The following is a 24884-nucleotide window of genomic DNA, read 5'->3' as shown; positions in this document are numbered from 1 at the left end:
GAAGCAGGACGTGAGCTTGGGAATAGCAGGAAGCCTTTCCCAGCAAGCTCAAACACAAAGCATGCAAGAACAGCCAAGGAGTGCTTCAGTCAGAAGCAGATGGCAACACCATTAGTTACTGGGAGGGTGGAGGTACTCTCCTCACAAGGATGCACAGCGAGCAAACGAAAGGCAACAGGCATGAGTAGCTTCCTGTGATGTTAGTCCCCTGCAGTCACACTATCATTTCCAAAAGCGGTCCTCAGTGAAAGAAAGGAACAGGTTTCCAGACAGAATTCGATCAGCTAATTCTTCTTCCTTGACCTTAAATATTCCCCCAAAAATTAATATAATGGAGGAAGACTGTAAAGACAGAAATTGATTTTCATATAGATTTCCTCAGTTCAGATCACAACAATTAGAGGAAACTGATGTGCAGAAACTGCATTTGCTTGTTGCCTTCTAGGAAGCATGCAAAAATCTGGCAGGCTAGAGTAGGCAGCTTGATATAATTTTGCAGAGCTTATTAAACCCTTTGATTTTGGATAAAGCTACAGAAAGGCAAGAGTTATGGCCAACGAACCAGCAAGCAGGGTTATAAGCATATTTATGAATCAGTGTTTTTCCTAGACTCTATGAAATGTATAAGCTTTACAGTTTAGTGTTAACTATTGGGTAGAGATATACATGCAGCCCATTTCAGAGGTATCTTAAGAAGACAAGCAAGGTTTATAAAGTTTCAGAGGTGAGTGGTGGTGAGAAAGTTTCAAATCCATGAGAAAACAGTAGACATACAGGTAGTTGTATGCCCTTATGAGAACATAATAATTAGGGCTATATGGCTACTTAAAGATTTCATGTCACTGGTGAAGCAATAAAATAAATGACAACTTGATCAAACTATTTTTAACATAAAATGTAATTAAAATAGTTCAGAAATATTTGTATTTTTCATAAGAAATATTTCAAAAAATCTTTTCCACAACTGAGAAGAATACAGGGAGCATTATAGCTTAGAGAAGGCAGGCATAAAAATAAAATAATGAAATCCTATTAATAATTTTTGTTAATTATACAGAAAGAAATTTCAGAGAAATGTTTTAGTCAAACTTGAGAAACTCAGATGAAAGTCATTAATGATGTGCAACATTTGTAATTTGTAATGACTATTGTTATTTGAGCTTTTTTCTGTAGCAGATTTCCCCTTAGCAATACCCTCATGCTTCAAGGGCTGATGATAAACACAAATAAAGTAAGCGCCTTCCTGATATCTAGAAGCCGATGCAAGGCAAACAAAGAATGGATAGTTTGCCTGTCTTTCTTTTAGGAAGGGGGCCTAGGAATAGAAAACAACAGCATCAGCATCAGCGGTCCACCACTTCCCAGCCTCTTTCTGTCTCTTTCATTAAGCCAGGCCAAAGGAGAGAAAAGTTCACACCTCACTTTCTGCACGTCTCTGGAACTGGGGGATTTCAGATCAGTAATGCACACACTTTCCATGGGTACAGCGTTTTCTTAACTGCCTTTGCTCTTCCATCGTTGCTTTCTTTATACCACTCGGAAGTACAAAGCAAGCATTGGTACCAGTGTACTGAACCAAAAATAAATGTGCTGGGTTTGGTTCTAGAACATGAAAACTGCCCATATTATTTTACCACAAGCTGCTTTTCAGACCTCTTCCCCAACATCTCTCACTAAACAGAACTGCCAGGTCTGTCTCACTTTAAGGAAAAGGCACTGTTTTGCATAAAATTTAAGAATCGATGTCACAGCACCTTCTCTGTGAGAAAGTCTTCACACACTTTGAAATTGTTCTACTATTTATGCTCATGTTACTTCATTGCACTGTAAGAACATTTGTGTACAGGAAGAGAGGGCAAAATAGAAGCATAAATACTTACACCATTATCTCAAATTATTAGGGAAAACCTGTTTGGTTTCTAATAGGATCATTTAGATAAATGCATTCACTTGCTAAGAGACCCACATCACTGCATAATTCCATGGTGTTAAGGGGAAAGCTCACCAATATTACTGGTTTCCTGAGCATCAGCACATCTGACACAACAAATAGAAGGTAGAATATTCCCTTCTTCACATTTCTCTTATCTCCACCCTGGTTCTTGTTTGGGGGTCCGGATTTCAGGGCTGTGGGGGTTTTAAACAAATCTTTTATCCATTTTTAAATTTAATACCGCATTGCTCACTGTTTTATACTCATTTGGATGATCTACCATTTCAAAAGGAATGTCAGGAGCATGATCAGTGATTGCACTGAACCTGGCGTATGCAAGATCAAGCATTTTTTTGTTGCAACATTCTGTCTTGAGGATACCTAACTTAAACACAAAAAGCTATTAATAAACAATCAATTATCCACAGATCACCATTTGGGTTTCTAGAAGTCAATTATTTTGGAAATAAATTATGGAAATTTTTCTTCCCTTAAATTTTTATTGACCTTTTGTGCAGCAGAATGCTATTTTATCTATTGAAAACTGAAATGTAAGTAAATATTTGAATATGTCAATGCACTCATTTACAAGTTAGCTATATGCAACATTGTTTACCAGAATCATAATTTTGCTTATTATTTTACATGTAATGATTTCTGTGTCAAGAATATTTATATATATATACACAAAATTATGTACTTTTTTCTTATTCTGTGGCTTCACTATTGTTTGGTTAAGTATGAATGACAGAACCATCGTTCTGTCCACATCTGTAAGAAAACCAGGCATCCAAAGGGGTTTTTGTTGGGTTTTGTTTATTTATTTATTTCTTCCCAAAAAATCCATTATTTTAGATTATATTGCCTAATAGTGGGCAGCATGTAGGCAAACCATAGGAAAAGGAACTGAGTATGGTCAGTATCTCCACTAAACATTTTTTTTTTTGCCTTCTTCTTACAGATGCTGACACATCACTTTCTCGTCATCCTTATCACTCCTGTGGACCAGCATGGTGGTGGGTTGACTCTGGCTGGACACCAGTTGCCCACCAAAGCTGCCCTATTGCTCCCCTCCTCAACCAGACAAACCAGAGAGAAAACCTAACAAAAGGTTCATGGGTGAATGATAAGGACAGGGAGATCACTCAGTAAGTACCATCACAGACAAAACAGACTCAGCTTGGGGAAATTAGTTTCAATTATTAGCATACAAATCATAGTGGGATAATAGGAAATAAACCCAAAACTTAAAAACACCTTTACGCCTCCTCCCTTCTTCCCAGGTTCATCTTCACTTCCAATTTCTCTACCTCCTCCAAGGGGCCACAGCCTCCCTCGGGCACCCCCTGCCCCGGCGTGGGGCTCTCCGCGGGCTGTGGGCGGGTGTCTGCTCCCCCGTGGGCTCCGTGGGCTGGGGGCACAGCCTGCCGCACCGGGGGCTGCACCTCGGGCTGCCGGGGGGTCTCTGCTCCGGCGCCTGGAGCCCCCCGGCCTCCTCCTGCCCTGGGTGCCGGCCGGGCTGCTGCTCTCACACAGTCTCACCCCTCTCTCCAGCTGCGATTTATTGCGCAGGTTTTTCCCCCCTTCTGAAATACGTTACCCCCAGTTGCTGCCACCGTCGCTGACAGGCTTGGCCTGGGCTCCATCGCCATGGGGGAAGCTGCCAGCAGCTCCTCACACAAGCCACCACATAGCCCCTGCTACCGAAACCTTGCCACGCAAACCCAATACAATAACCATACTTTTTTCCATACCAGAAACATATTCACGTCATAGGGGTAAAAAAAGCAGTTTTGAAGGGCACTTTGGGCAGAGCATGTTGTACAAGAAAGCACTTTTTCCTGTCCCCCTGTACTCCTTAGCAATGCACAGAAAATTCTGTTCATGCGAGAGTAGTAAACTGAAATCTGCCATACAAAGGAGCTTGTCTCATGAATTAAGTTGGATCAAAACATCCATATCACACTCCAATACAGAAATGACAGCTACCAGGTTCACAAAATCAGCTTTTTGTGCCATTGACTCCCTGCCTTTTCCTAAGCCGTGCTACGTTCCCATCTGCCAATGTGGAGCCCATGAGTCCTGGAGACAAAAATGTCGGAGGAGTGCAGAAAGACTGAACAGGGCATGGGAAAGAGACAGTGTGCAAAGACACGGAATCAGTTCTACTTCTAAAAATTAACTGGAAAAGAAAATTAGCCAGATACCTTGCCTATTTTAGTTTAGGAAAAAAAAAAAAAAAAAAAAAAAGAAAAAACCCCTTTCAGAATAAGTTTAGCACTTTTTTATATATTAATGAAACCTAAACACTGAGGAGAGAGCTATTGCTGAACCTAATATAGAGAAGGAAACCGCCAGTTGTTTCAGTTTGGAATTGTTGGCTCATTATCACTTATAATGAGTCAGTTTTACCTCCTGCTCCAAACCCCTGGCTGCTGTAGCCCAGCTTCACAGAAGCCTTGGCTTCATCAGAGCACTGGTGCACCCACAGCATCCTGCACCCGTTGCTGGAGGCTTGCAACAGGCATAGGCAAACCCACAGCATCCTCTCCAGCCGACAGAGGCTACTGCTGTAACCTACGCAGGTCTGAATACCAGTTCCTACTGATGACACCTCATTTCAGTGCAGGCGTCAATCTGATTAAGGGAGAGGAGGATAGATTTTTTATGAACAACACCTCTTCTGTTGCTTGCTTGCTTGTTGAAATCAGTGAGTGAAGTACTGGGGGCTGCTGAGAAAAGATTACAGTTATCATAGGTGAACAAGAAGAGGGCTGCAAGGAAAAGATACCAGAAAAGACTACAGGGGTCAAGGCCATAAAGGAGGCTTGCTTTTGCTATCATCATGTCTCCCTGTGTGCTTTCAAGACAGCTCAGGCTTTTCTGTTTAGAGGCACGTTGGTTGTAGGAGTAAGGGGAGCAGAGAGAGTTGGGAGTAAGAAGGTTTTCTTGATTGCTTTCTGCTAATTAGTATCAATATGTTCTTGTTTCAGATGCCTCAGGGATAACAGAGCTTTAGGAAATGGGTGGATTTCAGTTGCCTGTTTGCTTTACAGCTACAATTGAGAATTTCTTTTTCTGAAAGGGGGGAAAAAAAGGTGCTAAATGTGCCTTGGGAGAGGTGATGGAAAATATTATGACACTAGTCAAGATGATTGCAAACACGGTAAGGCTGAAATGTGTTCAGCTGACCTAACTAAGCATGAATAATACATCACTTCATTTAACTACAATATTACTGGTCAAATTCCAAACATAGCAAGGTGATTTCAATAACCAAGTTGTTGTAGTATTGAATACTAACAGTTTAGATGTTACAAGAAAAATACGCTAAAATATTAAGTTTCCAAAGAAACAGTACTAAGCATTGTGTTTCAAAGCAGTCTTCCTTATAATGGCAAGCACCTTTCCTTCTCTAATAAAAAGTTGTCAGAGACTGCAGTTTTTTAATATCACAAGAAGAGCAGTTTCCTCCAAAGTACAAACATCTGAGGAGATTAAAGGCAACAAATCCTATGTGAAGGAGCAGGGGGGATGTTCATTTTACCAACAGATTACAATTAGAAAGTGATCACACCATTGATTATATTGACTTCTACTATTGAAACTGTCCTTGTAAAGATATTTTACTATTTAGAAATTATCTTGAATAGGAAATCTAATAGAAATAAAGAAAGTTCATCAACTACCGAGAAATTGACTGTAGGCTGCAATATTTTCAAGCCAAATTACAATTGTAGGGCTGTACCTCCTTGTGTTCTCCCTCCCCACACGTAAAGGGAGAGCTAGGAAAGAATTATGCTGGAAAGGATTGGTGGATCTTGCACTAAAGGTTGGAGAGGCTGAGTAGGCTTTTGTTTTGTATACGTATCAGAATCCTGGGCAAAGGCAAACAAATACAGCTATGAAATGCCTCATTTGGAAATCTACTGTTTGTGCATATAAGTTCTGGGTTTTTTTCACCAAAAGTGAATGTGGCTCTTTTTTTCAGTGTGAAGAACACAGAACAGCCATTATTTTCCCAATAGGTGCTAACTGCCTTCAGTAGATGCACAGTTCCGTACTTTTGCCCAATAGTATGAATCCAGTATGTAGTCAGATGAGACTACATTAGGAGAATTCAGGCTGTATGAGAGCATCGTAAGTTAACAAAACATTAAGAACATTTACTCCCAAAACTTGAATTCTGAGCTGTAACTCAGAAATGGCTTCTATATGCCTATGCCAAATACTTCACATCTAAGTCACATGTTAAAACACTTCTGCATGAAAATAGTCAGTTGAACAAACATGCCTTAAAAGGTGTTGCCAAATAGAAGCCCAAGTTATTATATACCGACAATAAACGGGAAAAAGATCTTTTGTTTTCATTGTAAAAAGAGTTAATGGATTCATATGAACACATTTAAATGCAAATCTACATTTATTAATGTAATGGTGTTTTTGACATTATGTTGTACACCTTTCTTTTTTAAGGTAATTTCTGCAGTGAAGTATAACAGCCCAAATTTGTAAGAAAAAAAAAGCAAAACCTTGGGATTTTTAAATCCTTGGTGTGAAGAATTTGTTTTAGAGTCCTGGACAAAAGCAAACAAATACTGCTATGGAATATATCCTCTAGAAACCTATTGTTCCTGCATGTGTTCTGTTTTTTCACCAGAAGTGTATGTGGCTTTTTAGCCTGTGTGAAGAATGCAGAGCAGCCATGTTTTCATAATAGATGCTAATTGCCTTGAACAGATATGCAGTTCCCTCCTTTTGCCCAGTGGTATGAATTCAGGATAACAGGCCTATTCTTCCCATTCTCTATATATAGACTTTACAGACTGCAGTCAGGACAGCTATTCTACTGAGTACGAGCAACTTACGTGCATATATGCTTATGGGAACTGTCCCAGTAAAAAGCAACATAGACATTTATGTCGTGTGGTGCCTGAAAGTCATTCTTTACCATTTTTTTCAGGTGCTTTTTTTTTTCTTGGTGATTTCCTTAGTTCTCATTGTTTCTTCCTCAGTAATTTCTATACTGTCTTTTCCAGTGCATGACCCTTTATTTATATCGATATATAGATATAGATATACAGATATATAGGTAAAGCTGAGAAAAGTTGAGAAAAGTCATAAGGTAAAATTTTGATCTGGTTGGTATGAATGGCAAAATTTCCACTGACTGTCCAAAAGCCATGACCTACCTGACGGGGTGTTGCAGAAACAAGTAGTGGCAGAGTACCTCGTGTATTTATGCTGTGCTGACAAAAGTAAGTTTAAAAAGACCCAGAGGAAAGGCTCCTTTCAGGTGGTTCTTTCGTATTTAAAACCTTAAAATATTTTCCTCTTACAAAACCGACATGTTTACCTAGTTAATATGACACTCAGTGCTTCCAGTGTGGTCTTTTTTTTCTACATTCCTGCCTTTCCAGCTAGATACGCATGTGCACATGCTCTCATGAGTACCACGTCAAATGGTACAGCAACTGGCTGAAAGGCTCTGCTAGGAAGGTTTTGTTACTAAACAGCTGCTCTCCTCCTTTAGCGTTATTCATGAGCCTGCCAACTCCTTCCTCTTCTGACAGTGAGTCTGTTGTGCACATGGAAGAGGTGTGGCACTCCTCTCTATCTTTGAGCGCATGAATAAGAGAAAATATGGTGTTTGTTAAACAGTAGCTATCATTATACCATTTTGTTATCTTATAATCTAATCCTTCTTTACAAAGTTTCATCTTAACAAGACTGAAAGGAAAACAGAAAATAATCTTGTTAAGTGACAGATGTATTTATGAACTATAAACCTTATTACATCAAACAACTAATATGGCACCAAATTAGTTTTGCAATTAGGGGAATTTTTCTTTTTAGTAAAACAGAAAATTAAACACATTTCAGTCATTTTGGGTATTCTGAGGTAAATCAAGCATTTGAGCTGTATTCACAAGTTTCATATAGATTTGTCTATGTAAATCATTTAAATTAGAGAAGCTACAATGATGCTATCATGTTAAAAAAGCAAAATTATTTTTTTTTAAATCAGTAACTCTTCAACATTCGTGTGTCTGAAATTTTGGACACTATAGCTATAAGCAAAAATAAGTACATTCCTCAGATTCCTGTTCACAAATGTCATCTCTGCTTCTAGGAAGCTCCTTGGACTTCTTTTGTGCCTGGCAATCAAGTCAGATTTTTTAACAAAAAGAGTAAAATTACACAGGAAGTCGTTTCATGATCAAAAATTTAATAAATATTATTTACTCATGAAAATATATGGAAGGAATTTCAAAACTGCTAAATGTAATTTAATACAGTCCAGAAGTGAAGTAATTAATATTTTATAGAAACGTCTGTATTTTGAGACACATTAATCACACAGATTGCATTTGGAAAACTGACTAGTTGATTTTGCTCTTTGCTTTAAAAAAGAACATGTATTTTCACTTTTCTAGAAGTGTTATTTTAGCTTTGTCTGAAAACTAAAAGTAACAGTTCATTTCTATTTCCAGTTAAATGCATTACCTGGAGTACTTAAAGAGTTGATGGATAGCTAATGGTTTCCTTGTTTTAGAGGCTTGCCGGCTGCAGAGCAGGTCATTTTTGCTGAGAAACACCCCACAGGAATCCATCCATCCATGTCCTTAGTCTTCACCGGGTTCAACTAAGTCTCCTGTTTAGTCAGTGGGATGTTTGCCAGTAATTCCACTAAGATCCAAATTTCTCCCGTCATGCATCTATACGATTCATTAATATAATAAGATGCAAGCCGTGAGTGGCGAATAATCCTCAGCAGAGCTGAGCCAAACCTACATCAATAATACAGATATAGGAAGAACTCTTGCCCAGATACTTACCTGGTTTCCCTACCTTACACTGGGAGATGCTACCCATTGTGGCCAAAGAATAAAAAAAATCTATTCTTGTCTCAGCTGTCAAAAAACCCTGTCTCACTCAGGAGAGGTAACCAGATTCTCTGGCATTTGCCACACCTTTATATGTCACATGAATTGCTGACATCTGTGTCAGGCTTTTAAAATTTATTTCAAGACTGCTCTGCAGGAGTTAAAATTGTTGGTCACAGTACAGAAGCATGTACTAGTTTTGCCATTAAATTGCTATGTGGAGTCAACAAATTACTTGGGGCCAAATCTAAAAAATGCTGATAGATACACAAAACAGGACACAAACATTCAGAAAAGCCCTACCAACCTCCAGTCAGATCACTCTGTGTTGTATTGTGCAGGGCATTCCCCTAGGAGTAAGGAACCCTGGGCTCTGGTTCCAGTGCTGTAAATTATTTTGGTTCTTTTACTTTTTCTCGAGCAATCGTCTAATGTAGGATGGATAGGAAGACCACTGTTTCAGCATCCTCCCTTACAGCTGGTGTCCTAACCATGGTGTCAGGCTCTTCTTTACACTCTTAGTAGTCATGTGTTTCCTTCCTTTCCGCCTGGTGACACAGCTCCAATAGAAAACTCCAATGGCAACACTTGCCTTTTGTCTATAGTTTGGATCTTTCGCAGAAATAAAAGATAGAAGGTTGAATACTCCCCATCTGAAGAGAAAAGGCAAAGACGATATTGGACAGATACATCTCTGTTTCCATAGATGACTTTCCACCATGCTCAGCTCTTTGACCTAAGGGGTTTAATTGCATAACCTCTAAGGTGGCTTCCCTGACTTCCTTTGGGCATCACTCTTCATTCACCAAATGGTGCTTTGCATAGCTATTCTGCACAAATTGCTAAGGGGAGCCTGAGCATCCAGTCTGGTTTTGGATCCCATTCTTAGCACCAGGGGCCTTAAACTTACAAGCACGTAATTTCTAAGTGCTTTTGCCTTTTACTGTAACTAATTCTTAATTTTTACAGCTCAGATCCACAAACAAATTGCAATGTCATCTCTCAGATTATTGTTAGGCTTCATTAATTTCATATCTGTAAAACCCCTAGAAACCATCAGAAAAATGCAGAGTAGTACTCTTGCTACCATTACTTTTTTTTAAGATAATAGGTCTGAACATCCCTGTATGTGTTAACTTTCTACATGCTGGTAATTCTTTTGAGCTAAGCTTGACATGTGAAATTTGCAAAGTTAAGCATGTATTTCAGTGATTACAGGGTCACCGTGTCTCCCCATGTAATGAATAAGAGAAAATGACATTAGAAGAAATAACATCCATCATTATTTTTACATGTTTTTATGTTTCTGGTATCCACTTAAATTCCAGGTAGGCACTTAATGACTAGATAGGCAGATAAAGTGGCTTTACTAAGATATGCCATATATAGCAGAATTATTATAGTTTCCATTCATAGATTAAGTCTATAGTAAACAATGGATGGAGACCCCCTCAAATACAAAAAGTTATATTTTGAGGTTCCATTCTCTAAAAGGAAGATGCCTACCTTATCTGATTAATTTCGTTTTGTTAGCTGTAAACTATAGCTTGTGTTGTGAATTTCTTTAGCAATCCTCACTGGACAATCTGAACATAGAAAAGCTAGTAATAAAGGTGCTTTAAAATAATTGGCAAAAATTTGCAAATAATTTGAAAAAAAATGGAGGACAGACTTTTCAGCAGAGCCTGTTGTGACAGGACAAGGGGTAAAGCTTTTAAACTAAAAGAGAGTAGATTCAGACTAGATAGAAGGAAGAAATTTTTTATGATGAGGGTGTTGAAACACTGGAACAGGTTGCCCAGAGGTGGTGGATGGAAACACTCAAGGTCGGGTTGGACGGGGGCTCTGAGCAACCTGATCTAGTGGAAGTTGTCCCTGCTCATTGTAGGGGGAGTTTAACTAGCTGACCTTTAAAGGTCCTTTCCAACCCAAACTATCCTATGATTCTATAAATTTATAAATGCATGTGTTTGTGAGATAATAGGAAAATTGATTCCTTTACATATAGGTTTACCATCGTTTAGCTTTCTTTTTGGTTTGGGATTTTTTTTTTTTCTTCACTGAGTGGTTACTATATTCCCTTTCATTTGCTCTTATAGTTGGTGAGAACACTCTGAGAACAAATTGCTCTACTGCAGTTTTCATAAATCTTAGAAAAATCACGTGCTTAATATAACATTCATAATTCTGAGTAAATCAATAAGAAAATCACTACCGATTGTTTTCATTTCCAAAGTTACAAGATTCAACAGTAACTTGAAAAGTTAAGTCAGTAATATTCTAGTTTATCTATCATTTAAATAAATGTAATCTGTCAAATGAACGCTGTGTGTTTTCCTGTGTCAGGTAAGATTTCTCCTTGGTTCAAAAATGCCTTAGTCATCTTCTTTATTCTTCTTTTAAAAGTGCATTTTAAATAAATTTTCCAGAAGTATGTAAATCTGTGGGGTTTTGAAGCATGATGATCTTAGGGCATTTCAATAATGCATATACTATTCTTGTAGCCTTTTACAGTTTTAATATAAATGTCAGTATTTTAATTTGGTTCAGACTATCTGTTTATTTTTATGCTGTAATCTAATTGAGCATTTTCATTCCATTTCCTCTCATTCAGATTCCTGAACTGTTCTCACTACGGATACAGTGCTACCTTGATATGGATACTCAATTTTCAGTTTATTTCTTTGAAACATAAACTCTTTAACTCCTCTTCAACTCTCTTCCCTGTTTTCTAATTAAGGTCCTCCACTTCCTGAGGCTGAAGAATTAGGTCCAGACTTGGTATTAAAAGGGGCAAACACAGGTCTAGATGCAGTCTGCCTGGGAAGTGCTGCAAAAACTCACTAGCGCTTCCCCAGCACTCAAAACGGTGCATAATTCTGATGAGAAAGCCATTCTGATAATGCGGCACAAGTAACATCGAAAATTACTCAGAGCAAAGCATTCATTTATAGGAATATTTCCTACTGCTGAAATTTTAAACACGGGGATTTTAAAATGAGGTAGTTCAGCTGTTCAAAATCTCTTGCTTCTCCTCACAACTCGAGATTTTTGAGTTGATGTCACTTTCAATATGCTTTGAAAATGGTAAGTTTTGGGTTTTTTTTATATGGAACCTTTTAAAAAGAAATTGATGGACCAGGTAACAGAAATATAATCCTGAAGAACTACTCAACCCTAAAGATTTCCTCGGTCCCTTCACATACATTGAGGGTCCTGTGGCTGCTTGCTGCTCTTGTCCTTTCCTATGTTGGCAGAGTCAGCAGAAAGCACAGAAGTGGTACCAGAGAAAGTCAGCACAAAGTGATGTAATGTGAAGGAACCTGCTTTTGCTGTAAATTAAACTCTCATTTTCCCAAAAATGAAAACAGAAGTTTCACTGGTCATAACATAGACCAAAAGCCTCTGACTGTCAAACCCAGGGTTTAGGACCAGGACTATTAACACATTCCTGGATAGGTCCGTATATTTACAAGGGAGTAATGAGTAATGACTTAATGCTACATTTTAACAGTGCCATCAGCTTACAACTGAGCACATGAGACCACTGCTATTATAACATTTAGCCAATTTTGGCTAAATTCTCTTTTCATGTTAAAAGATCAGACAATACTGTGCATGAGTAAAGTGAAGCTATGTTCCAAAGTTCTCCAAACAAATTTTTAAGACTTTTTCCCACAAGTATGTCTTCTAAAATGCTAATAAAATCAGTTTTTTAATGGGATTGCTTAAGACCTTCAAGGCCCTATGCTGAACAAAGAAAGCCTACTTTTTTAAAGAATTAACAGATCACGAAAGGAATTTCTATTCTTGTTTTTTAATCACTTTCAAAAATTACACAAGCCTGTAAAACCACATTCTGATCCCATCACCTCTAGCAGTTTTTACCCAGTATTTGACATTGACATAGTTTTCACAACTTTATTTTCAAAAATAGAAATAGTGAATGTCTCAAAAAAAGAAATAAAAAAACCTGGCTCAAGCATAACCTGCCGAAGACAGCAGCATAGAAGTACACTAACAGAAAAGAGCAAAACACTTAACTAAAATCTTATTTGAACTCTAAGTAGGACAACGTCCTTTTATACGTCAAAAAAAATAATGGTTAGCCCAGGAAATTACTGTCTCCTCCTGGTAATCAGCAAAGTGAATAGAAAGAAACATTTTTTACTGTCTCCAGATTCCTAGAAGATTGTGCATATTCCCTTCACATGACAACTTTTCAGCCATGATGTAGAAAAGTGACCTTTTTTGTTCCTACTTACAGTTTTCACCCAGGAACTCTTTAAACCTCTCAGCAGTACAACATGCTCAGTTGCTGCTTTTGAGAGCACTTCACCAGGGATGCAGCAACTGTGTATTTTTAAGTTCAAACAATTTTTTCTTGCAGCCCCCACAGCCTGACAGCAGGGCTCTGTCCATGACCTACCGTCACAGCAGTTATTTGTCAGGTTGAATTCTTTGGTCTACTAAAGCCTGGATTAAAGGGGATCTAAAGGTGTACAAACGACTACGCTAAGGAGACTCTCTGGCCTTGTTCCAGGCACCCCTGGGATGGCAGCAGCCAATGGCTTCCCCTTCTTCCAGAAGCTACCTGAGGTCAAAGCAAGCCCCAACACAAACTAGAATTCTTGCATAAACCCAGAAAAAACTACAGCTCTTGCAACCAGCCACTGACTGTGGAGTGAATGACACTCCTGGTTTACTCTTCCATCCCAAACTAATCTTGACAAGTCCCTGTGGCAGGGATAGCAAGGAGAGACACAAAGTGGCCTCTGGGGCATCTCAGGGTTCCTTCATGCCAAAGGTACCCTGAACAGCACACTTAGAAATGCATTGGAGTTACCTGATGTCATTTTAACATGCACTGAGGATCTGCTAGGAAGATGTGGAGATTGCATCCAAAAGGTCAACAGACCTAAATCATTCTTTTTTTCAGTTGGCATTTGCTTACCTGGCAAGAGGTGACTCAAAAAGGAGCAAGGTTCATGGCAGATAACACCTGAATACAAGTTCCAGGGCAATGGATTAAGGTGATCTTTGTACAGGCAGGGGGTTACCCTCAGTTATCCGCTCTAGCTGGCCCTGCTTTGAGCAGGCCATTGCTCCACACAGGGTCTGGAGATCCCTTCCGAACTACACGATTCTTTAATTTTACCAATATTGTAGTACTTCTGAACTCATGTTTGGTGACCAAAGTACTAGAACATCTACATACCCTTTCAGAATTTGCATTTTAAATCAGAAGGAGTTTGGAAAAGAGTTGCAAGCTTGTGCAGAAGTTTGCGAAGCCTGTCTCACTCTGTACTTTTTACTTCTCCAGCGTACATCAGAAACAGAGTAAGAGTGGACTTGTTTATGCTCTCTGCGTATTTTGCGCTGGAAAAGATTTGGATACTAAAAGACTAGTCCTTAGTCTAGTAGTCAAGAGAATAATGATTATAGGTTACTAAGTTTTTATTTCAGTAATCAATTCATTGATGTGAAGTAGTATTTCAGAAGAACCAAGAAAATTACAAATTTCAGTACAAGTTGGCAAATGTATCTGAAAAGGAAGAAAGATCAATAGGAATGTGGAGAGGAAAGTTTATAAGAATATTTTGTTTCAATATTTGCTAAATGTCTTTCAGAACTGCTTCAATTTGTTCATTAAGGCATTTTTTAAATGAAGGTTTAAACCTTTTCTGTAGCACTTCTAATAAGAAATTGAAATATGTTTTTAAAGAAGAAAGCTTAAAAGAGCTTATTTAACCAGTTGAAGAAATAAATTAATTTTCTTTATAGAAAAGGCATTATGACTTAATCACAAATATTCTTCTATTTTTGGTCTCTTTGAAAATAAAAAGCCAATCTATATCATCCTAACATGAGCTTCCACCTATATTTTATGCAGACTTATTGGCACATTCATGGGGTTCAGGATGGATTACTATCCTGTATCTATTGAAAGAGAAACTCCACCATTTGCCCAGCTTAAGAAAGAGATACAGTGGATGAAAATGATCTAATTAGGAAGAAAACCAAAGTGCAGATATTTAAATATAACAATGTTTAATCTTTAGAGTAGCTTACCAAAGCATGTGGAGTCTTCTATGCAAACAAGATTTTATTGTTCTTTAAAATATGCTCTAATTCAGTTAAAGTTATGGCCCATGCTATGAGGGAGCTGAGACCAAATAATACTGTTCTCTGGTCTTAAAAAATCAATGAGTCTGGCCAATAAAATCCATCATCAAAGGATTCTCAGCAATCAGCCACAAGTGCTGAATCACTTGTTGTAAGAGACTAGAGCAAGTGCTTCTCTGTTATTTTTACATCCAAAACTGACCCTGTCAGAATCAACTCTCAAGCTTTCATTTCCAGAAAAGTGTGAAAATAGAACACACTGGAGATAGGAAATCACCTAGAAGAATGAAAATGTTCATTTTGTGACTAAGCATTAAATTAGTAGCAATAAATATTTACAACAGACTAGTCCTGCAAAGACTTGATGCTCCATGCCCACTGGGGACTTTGGTTCATAGCAGAGTTAAGGAATTTCACACTCTACCTTAATTTATTCGTGCAAAAATGACTAACATTACCATTGCACCGCAGGACTTCATTGTATTTTACTGCAGATATTTATATTCATTTAGCTCTGTTCATTATTGTGGCAGTGTAATGTATACTTTTGAACATATTAATAACAGCTATAATGGGACATAAAGGAAACAGAATATGTTCCTGTAATAATATATTGAAAGTTCAATTTCAATTTAATATGCTCTAAAACCAGGCAAATTATAGATACAAAGCATTTAATTAAACTGATTACTCTGGCTGTGCCCATTCTACCTCTGTTAACAGCACACGGATGCATACACCATTTGCCAGACCCAGCCCAGTGCCCTGGCCTTGGCAAAGCCCATCAGGATGTCCATCCCATCCTTTGGAAGGAGCACCATGAACCATCCCATGGGTCTTTGCAGTCTACAACCAGAAGCTTTTATATTATACGAAGTTCACAAAACTCCCCTGACTCAGATATCTCCTGTGTTCACCCCAGGGTGCTCTAAAAAATCAAGATCTCATTTTTTGCTGTTCTTCAGGCTCCATCCTGAAACTGAGGGGCAGCCAGCCCACTTTAGGGTCACCTTCCATCTCCATCAGATGACTGGGCAAACTGGGGGGGATCTAGCATGCCTCACCTGACCCGTATCCATGCACAGGAGAGCGTGCCTGCCTTTGTCTGTAGACCAGGCTTCAGGTATAGTCCAAAACAGTCTCACATTTGTAGAGTGCCAGGCACAGACAAGAGAAGCTAACACCAACCACACAGCACTCCAGACCTGCCATGGCCAGAAGCTTTTGCTAGCTGTTGCAGTGCCTAGACAAGGATGAAGCATACATATGCACAATGTGAATCTAGTGTAAACATTCCTCTCTGCAGAAAAATTGAGGAACCTGCTTCCACGTCTTACCATTTTAAATGTACACCTACAGCCCAGTTAACAAGCCAATACAGGATGCCTGCAAATGACGCTTTTGTGTTTTCTCACTTTTAAGTGGCTCAGGTGCTATGACCAGTTATACTAACCAAGTTCACCTTCTCTTGTCCAGGTATTCTGCCTTTTCTCAGCACACATAGGGTGGCACTCCCTGACAGCAGAGAGAGATATTCATGATGTCAAGTCACCTACCTGTCCTGCAGATGGTACAGTCCTTGGGCTATGGATCGTATAGCCCTAACTAGTTTGTCAGGGTCCACATAGGGAGTTACCAACAACACTCCCTTTCCAAATGCCCTTATTCTCAAAGGATACACATTTGTGAACTGTACTAATGGAGTGCTTCACCAAGGACCTGGCAGCATGGGGAGCTAGAAAGTGAGTGGGTGGGACATGGCCCTTATCAAGCCTGGCACATAACCTGGCTGTTGTCCCTGCGCCTGAGATCACTTCCACAGAAAGAAAGCAGCAGTCTCCAACTTGACCTACTGTCCCAGTGGCTTGCCAGGAAACCCCTTGCTCCTTCCTAGAGTTATTTGATATTGTGCAGAGCCATACTCTCTTTTACTAGTGAGCTAGCAACGAGGAGGTGAAGCAAGCAGAATGCAACCAGAACCATGTGTATGTAGAAAACCCCCGGGCGGGGGGATGCTAAGTTGTGCTTTGACAAGCCCATGACTCAAGCCAAGAGCCAAGAAGAAGCGGGAGGTGCCCCAGAGGATGTCTAGCTAGGGCTGGGAGAGCCTGATGACAACCAGATCATGCCATGTAATCAGAACAAAGTCCTGCCAGGTAATTGTTTACCAATCTGAATGGTGTGTTTGCATTCAGCAGTTGCATGCAACTACTTGAATATGCTGCCATGGCAGCTCTTCCAGGATGGTACAGAATGGGGAACAAGGACTGTGTGTGCAAGTCACCTGCAGATATCTGGGAAGGTCTATGTCCCTTGGGAAAGAAATGCCTTCCAGCGCTGCAGTCAAGCATAGCAGTAACCCAGTCATGGCACAGCCTGCTACCAGGTGGAGCTTCCAGCCAACCTGCTACACATACCTTGGCCTCTCCCCAGCACAGAGTATGGCTCCATCCATAAGCAGTCCAGAATTCCCCTTTGTCCACAGGAAAAGGAAAGCAGATGGATAGGGAAGGGGTGAGTTGTTTGTGAAAGGCTCAGCTTCTCCTCAAGAGTGCTATGTCCTGCCTTTGCCTTTGTCTGGCTAGAACTTGCCCGTCATTATCAGATGACCCAAATCTAAGCAGAGCAGTTTACCATCACCTACACAACCCCTGCTCCCCGCTGCCAAAACATTAAACATACTCACCACAGCTCAGCTCCTCTCCAGATGTTTAGCTGGTCCACATCTCCTGGTTTCAGCTCCTTATGAAGAGAAAATGAGAAGAAAGCAGCTGCAGATGGGTCTCCTGGATTCTGGAGATCTGTCTGTCTGCAACGGTTGGTGTTGCAGATGTGGATACTTGTTTGAACTCCAAGTGTAACTCTTCCCTGCTTTGTGAACAGCCAGCCTAGGGCAGCTCTGTCATGTCAGGCATCCTCCTTGCCAGAGCAGAGATGAATCCTCATCTCTGTTTGTACCAAGAAGTGTCTGCGTCTTTTCTGAGCTCAGGTTGCTCCTTTGTGTATTGCTGCTGTGCCGAATAGGTGGGAGCAAATGGCTTTTTACAATGTGTACCTGGGGATGGTGAATGTATGCAAAGTGTGAGGACATGGTGGGATTTAAGGAGCTATCAAGACCTGGAAGACTTGCAAGTGAGCTGCACCCACTGTTACATTGCCCTGTTTGTGGGAAGCACTGGGATGCAACAGTGTGTGCCATGCAGCACCTCTACCAAGCACAGGCTGCCCTAGAAAGGGAGCCCCGGGTGCACTCCGGCACACCTTGGCACCTATGCAATGAAGATTATCGGTGGACTCGCAAACAAAATCCATAATCTTAGTTTGGCAGAACAGTTGAACTGTGAAAAAAACGCTGCTAAAAACATAGCACACTGTCACTGTAAAAAAGGAGTCTGAGGACAAACTTTAGGTCAGACTTGTCTGTCTCTTGCCATGTGCCTGCTGACAGCAGTTCAAACCATGCTTTAGTTTTCTGGGTATAAGCTGGGAAGTAGGAAGTGAGCAGGCCTGGCGCTGGGAAAGGACAGCTTATTCTGCTTTTCCCTTCTTGTTCCTCACCACGCAAATAAATTATATTTGCCAGAAAGAACTGACAAAGGGAATGAAATGTTAGGAAGAAGTGAAATAACACAGGAACTTATAGCAGAATGCTATTCAGTCACAGGCAGAGCTAGAAAGACCTTCAGAATAAGTGTATTGTGTTTGAAGAGAGCCATGCTAACTCCTTGTTTATATGATAGGCACAGCTGCAGCAGAGCTCCAGATGAAAACAAACTTCTAGGCTATGCTGATGTTAATACACAAGCTATCAAAAAACCACACCACCAAGAAAATCATGATATTATGTGAAACGAATCCATATAAATCTTTCATATGGTATATATCCTCCTTGGGAAGAGTACAAAGGATATGTGGTATGTCTAATGTATTGCTGAATTGAATATTCTTTTATACTTATTTACGAGCAGACAAGTACAGCATACTGAATTTATAAACTGAATTTTACTTTTCAGTCTTCTGAGTTCAGAATATGTTTGTAAGATAATTTCACTGTAAAGATGCTGAAAACAAACTTGTAATTTGTCTTGCAAAGATGGCTTTGGAATTAAGAAAAATATGGAATCCACGCAGCATGGGGACTGAGCAGGGAGAATCAGAGATCTGTGTCAGTCGCAGGGCCATGATCTCGCTGCAGTTGCAGAGACATGGTGGGACAGCTTGCATGACTGGAACGCTGTCAGGGATGGCTGTGTAGTTTTCAGGAAAGACAGGCCAGCAAGGAGACGTGGTGGCGTTGCTCTTTATGTGAAGGAGCAACTGGAACATATTGAGCTCTGCCTCGGGGTGGATGAAGAACAAGTCAAGAGTTTATGGGTAAAGACTAAGAGCCAGGCCAACATGGGTGGCACCGCTGTGGGTGTTTACCACAGGCCACCTGACCAGGAAGGGAAGTTGGTGAGGCCTTCTACAGACAGCCGGGGGTAGCCTCACCATCGCAGGCCCTGGCTCTCGTGGGGGACTTCCACCACCCTGATATCTGCTGGGAAGACAACAGAGCCAGGCACACACAGTCCAGGAGGTTCCTGCACAGCACTGACGATAACTTTTTGGCACAGGTGGTGGAGGAGCCGACAAGGTGAGGTGTGCTCCTGGACCTTGTACTCACAGATGAAGAAGGACTGGATGGGGATGTGAAGGGGGCAGCCTTGGCTGCAGTGCCCACGAGATGGTGGAGTTCAGGATCCCACGTGGAGGAAGCAGGGCAATGAGTAGGATTGCAACCCTGGACTTCAGGAGGGCTAACTTTGGCCTCTTTGAGGACCTACCTGGAGGAATCCGATGGGTTAGGACCCTAGAAGGTAGAGGGCTCCAAGAAACCTGGCTAATATTCAAGCATCATTTCTTCCCGTTATGATGGAATGACAGAGAGGAGAGACAAGAAGCAAGAGATCAGAAATTAAATGAAAGGTAGGTAATGGTTGGTGCAGGAATCCTCCAGAAAAGTAAAATGCTGGGTTCACTGACCTGCTTCTCTGCTTGTTCCCTATCCCTTCTCTGAAAGGCTCACGGGTTTTCCTATGTTTTCTGTTTTTAAGGAAAGAAACCCCCTCAGCTTCTGCTTGTGGATTCTTCCTTAGTGACATTGCCCTGATTGCATTTGCAGGGCTTCTGTTGTAATAGAAGGTGGCACAGAAATGAAATGCAGAGGAGAGACCAACCCTTTGGACAGGCCATTGGAGAAACAGGGCATTCATTTTCTTTCTTCTAAGGCCCTAGTTTTGTTTGTCAAATACAATATTTTATTCTTTTCCTACTGAAATAAACTCTCACAAATTTAAGTAGTAAAGCAGCTTTGAACTTACAGACACACAATTAGTACAGGATTTTTTTTCTCTACCACATACTTTATTATTTTCTTCAATGTCACTGGTTGGTTTTGAATATATGGTCAGATTAGAAAGTCTGATATAGAATATTTTCAATTTACATGGATTTCTCTGTCATTATAAAAAAAATAAATTTGCTCTAAGTATTGACTGTAAAAGTCATAGAGCTCTAGATCACTTCCCCTAGGAATCTTTCAGTATCCTTCCAATTAGTCAGTCAATAGGATCTTCTTATGAACATGGTAGTTTATTCTTTAGGGATTTCCTTCTACACTCTTCATCCAAGATGTTTCCAGAAGAGGAAGAAAGCTTTTAAAGCGTCTACTCCCCCAGCACAGCGTTTACGATGACTAATATGCATCCCATGCTGTGAATGATAAAGAAGCAACTGCACAGTGATTTGCTCTTTTCTTTTAAAAGTATTTGCTGTATTTTATTTCTAGTCAACTGTCTTTTTTGGTAGCACCTAGACAAATGACAATGGTAACAAACTACTCTTACTGATTTCCACCAATTATTCTAGTGATGGTAAAAATCATGCTTATTGCCAGTTACCTGATTTAATATAAATTCTTATTGTTTCTACTGCACAAACAAAAAGCTTCTATTATTCATATCAACACTTTTTCTTATACTTTTTATTAGATTCTAATGCTCCACCCATATAAAGTAGGCTGTCACTGTATTTACACTCCAAAATATATATAAATATACATGCAGACAATACATAGAATACATATCCCACAGACTTCAGATGATTCTATTCCCATCAACTTTTCTTCATGCTGGGGAAAAAAATCTAACAATAAAATCATTAAAAGGTCCTTCAGGCAGATAACTGTCTTCTAATTACATGAATAAATATATTTGCATTATTTTACTTAAATGCAATATATTTACATAGCATTAAGTTCCTCAGTCAAAATGAAGGTCTGTGAAAGACTGTATGTATTTCATCAGTCCTATATTACATATTTTCTTTCACAGAAAGAAAATACAAACTAGTACAGTTTGTTTCACTTACCACTTCCACTGTAGACAGGACAGATGCCAGGAGCTCAGATCCCAGGTGAGGATGCTCACTCCCTTGCTGCGGAGGGTGATCCACCGCGGTCATGCCGTACTCTGCCGCGTGTGTTGAGCAGCCCCTTGTAGCGTGACGCTACAACTTTAAAGTCTGGCCTCACAAAAATGGCTGTAAATTCTGGTATTCAGATTACTATGTTAATATTGTCACACAGGCTTGAGCCAAAACTCTCTTATCACCCCTGTGCTGGCTTGTCAAGAGGGATGACTGGCACAGGTCGGAAGATTCAGTGATCAAAACCAGGGCAGCTGAAAACCTGCTGCTACAGGCAATGTAGATGCAGCTGGCTCAAGGGGCATGAGGTAGTGGACTCTGGCCCAGACACAGCTACTACCAAGTGTAAGGAACAGTCACTGAGACCGCTGTTTTGTGTCACACATAATCTGTATGGTCTGCCCCTCATTTTGCATACATTCAGCCTACTAACTCAGTGGCTGTAGGGTGAGTTGGATCAGCTTACCACTTTAGCAGAAATCTGACTTACCCAAAGCAAGACCAAAGAAAAAGATGATGAAAAATAACAGCTAAAATACTGTCAGAGCAGTGAATTAAATAAAGTCATTTCTCAGCCTGGATTTTATATAGGGAATGGAATGGAAATATATGGGACAGAGAGTCAATAAACACAGGACTGTCATTTTTAGCATGTGACTGCAGGTAAACTGAATGGTGTGTAACATGAAGCTGCATCCTGCACTGAAGGGGGCAATTAGGTGAGCTGCACAACAGAGTTACAGCACGTTTTCAAAACACATTCTACAAAATCTCATCCCCCTGAAATGAAATCATGTAAGTTCAAAATGACAAGGAGTGAAATAGCAGAGTTTTCAAAAAGCTATTAAGTTGAAAAATAACAGAAATATATTCACATAGTTGTAAAATCAGTCAGAAATATTCAAAAGAGGTTCTTATTAAATAAATGAAGAATATTTACAACCAAATTCTTACCCTTGGACAAAGCTCGGGTAAACCTGCCTTTCACAGACAAACCCTAATAAATAAGCTGGTAGACAGCATTTTCCAACTAAGCTGAAGTTTTCACAGTCCATTGCAACCTAGAGAGTGAACCACTGAATTTGCATCACGACATATACCAGCTATATCTTTGCCTCATTCTAAGTCCTGTGAATCATCTTAAAACCGAATGACAACAAATACAATAAATGGCATGTAAAAGCACAGCTTCTTTCAACACATCATCACCTACATCTAGTGCTCACACTGCAAGACGCTGCTGTCTTGGGGGCCTTGATTATGTAAGCAAATATTAATTCCCTAATATACACTTTTGGGTCTAATGTATACTACTGTATTATTCAAATCTTCGATGAAACACCTCAGTTGAGCAATAAAATTCTGGTCACAGCCCTAGAGAAGAAAGTAGAGGTCAATTTTAAAAACAGACCTGGTAGAAGACAGTATTTTAGCTGTTATTTTGCATTTATTTTTTTTCTTCGGGGAGTTTCGTTCTATAACTAGCTTTTTTCATCTTCTAAATATTGGTTATTCAGAATAGTTCTTGTAGTAGCAAAGAGCTGATACAGACAGGATCTCATAATAATAAAGAAACTTTCAAAAAGGAGGAAATGCTTTTCTTTTAAAACTAACAATTTTGGATCATGCAGCATTTCAGCATTTGATATTGTCGTTCAGAAAGTCTTTGTTCTGGAGAAAATATTCTGTGAACGCTGAATGTTTTAAGATACTTCTAAAACAAAAGAAAAATAAGTAACCGTAGAGATTTGATACAGTGTCCAGAGTCATAGAAAAACAAACAAAAAAATCACTTAAATCATGTTTACATCCCTTCACTGGCAGGAAAAATGAAGTCTCCTAAACATGTGTGGAGACTTTTAATTGGCTTTTAATTCTAAACAAAAAAAATCTTTGGATCACAAAAGTTACACCCCTTCAAAGATGTGCTTATCATTTCTCATCACAGCAGCTGCCCACAATGACCATCAACAATACCAGAGTCTGAGTCATGAGACCCAGCAAAGCGCCCCTGGCAGAAGGTCCTTGATCCCTCTCCCATAGAAAGTCAGCAGTGACCTTAACCCATGAGGTCCCCTGTAGATGACTGCTCTTTGGGACCATTCCGTCAACCTTTACCTGGGCAAAATTCCCACAGACTTCCAATGGACAGTGTTTTATCTGCATAAGCACTTCAGGCTCAGGACTTGAGCACAACATAGTGCTTCACAGAGGACAGTGCCTAGTCATCCAATCACAGGTTTCCAGTGTGTCTTTCACTACAATGGCCAGGCAGCAAGTTTGAGATGAGTAGAAGTGTTTGTTTGCCATTCAGTTTTGCTACTATCATCCTATGAAATATTTACTCTGGTTCCACTAGCAAAACACATCTTGAGGGAACAATGTGTGTAGTAAACACTTTGCTGACATACATGATCGATTTGTAGGCATAGGTAAAGTTTTGGTTAGTCACCAGAGAATACAGCAAGGGTTCATGACTTTGGGGAAGATTTGGTCCCAGAAGTCCATGAGATCAACTTGCATTAATAGTGCTTTTGGGAATTACAATCCCAAACTGTTCAACTTTATTCTGCAAGGCCAGGTGATGTAAGTGGGAACAATACTGTGATTCAGAGCTGAAAAGCGAGAGTTGGAGTCTGTAAAAAAACATTGCACTCTCTTTCCGTGATGGCCTTCTGTTGTGCTCCTTTGGGGCTAGGCTGCCGAACAGTTCACAGCGGGTGTCCACACAGCTATTGCTACCATTGATATAATGATAAATGTCAGTTCATTAGTATTTTCAGCCCCTCATCTAACTGCCTCCCTTTTGTCCCCTACTGTGTTTGAGCCACAAACTTTGTGTTTCTGTGTTCATTAATGGACTAAATATATAGAAGATTGCAAATAGTCTGAGAGCTTTTTAAAGCTCAAGCATAATGAAGATTTGGGGTAAGGAATACCCAAAGTTTATAGGTGCAGTGTTGCTGTCAGGGAATGGGGCAAAATAGCACAATGTTCTCCATTTCTTTCAATTATTGTTAAACGAGTTAAATTTCTAAACAGAATGACTATGCATGCTCATATTTGCTATATGCATCATAATTAAAAAATCTCTAATATTTGTCATTAATTCCTTGATGACTAGAATAACTGAAAAACGTAACAGGGTGGGCTGTCATAAATCTAGGTGGAGCTCTCCTTGTGACTGAAATCAGCATAGGCTCTAAGGAAAAGGTTGGGAGGCTTCTGGGAGGGGTGGCACCTCGTGTCTGGCAAAGCCCCTACAACTGAGAAATTGCATACGCTTTGTAGTGTCAGACATGCAGTAACACAAGAAACAAAAATCACTATGATTTTTCGAAATGCCTATACGCCTGCTTCCCAGTAAAACAAGAGGGCCGGGCATGCAGATGCTTTTGAAAACTGTAATAGTAGACATCACACTAAAGTATTTAAGGCATAAGTACCTATAAAATCTGTCCCTCGCTGTC

General features: G+C 39.9%; 1 long non-coding RNA gene across 1 annotated transcript; it reads right to left on the bottom strand.

Moving 5' to 3' along the window:
• Nucleotides 1-8230: 8230 nt before the first annotated feature.
• On the bottom strand, nt 8231-24364 carry LOC121092002. The gene is made up of 3 exons (XR_005829135.1): nt 19773-24364; nt 17633-17688; nt 8231-8652 (listed from the first exon to the last, which is right to left on the bottom strand). It is a non-coding gene; the product is annotated as an uncharacterized LOC121092002 (long non-coding RNA).
• Between the last annotated feature and the right edge of the window lie 520 nt (nt 24365-24884).

This window comes from Falco naumanni, chromosome 7, assembly GCF_017639655.2.
Source record: "Falco naumanni isolate bFalNau1 chromosome 7, bFalNau1.pat, whole genome shotgun sequence".
NCBI classification, from domain to species: domain Eukaryota; kingdom Metazoa; phylum Chordata; class Aves; order Falconiformes; family Falconidae; genus Falco; species Falco naumanni.
Note: the sequence above shows the minus strand (reverse complement) of the source record. Positions and strands in the feature narration are given on the sequence as shown.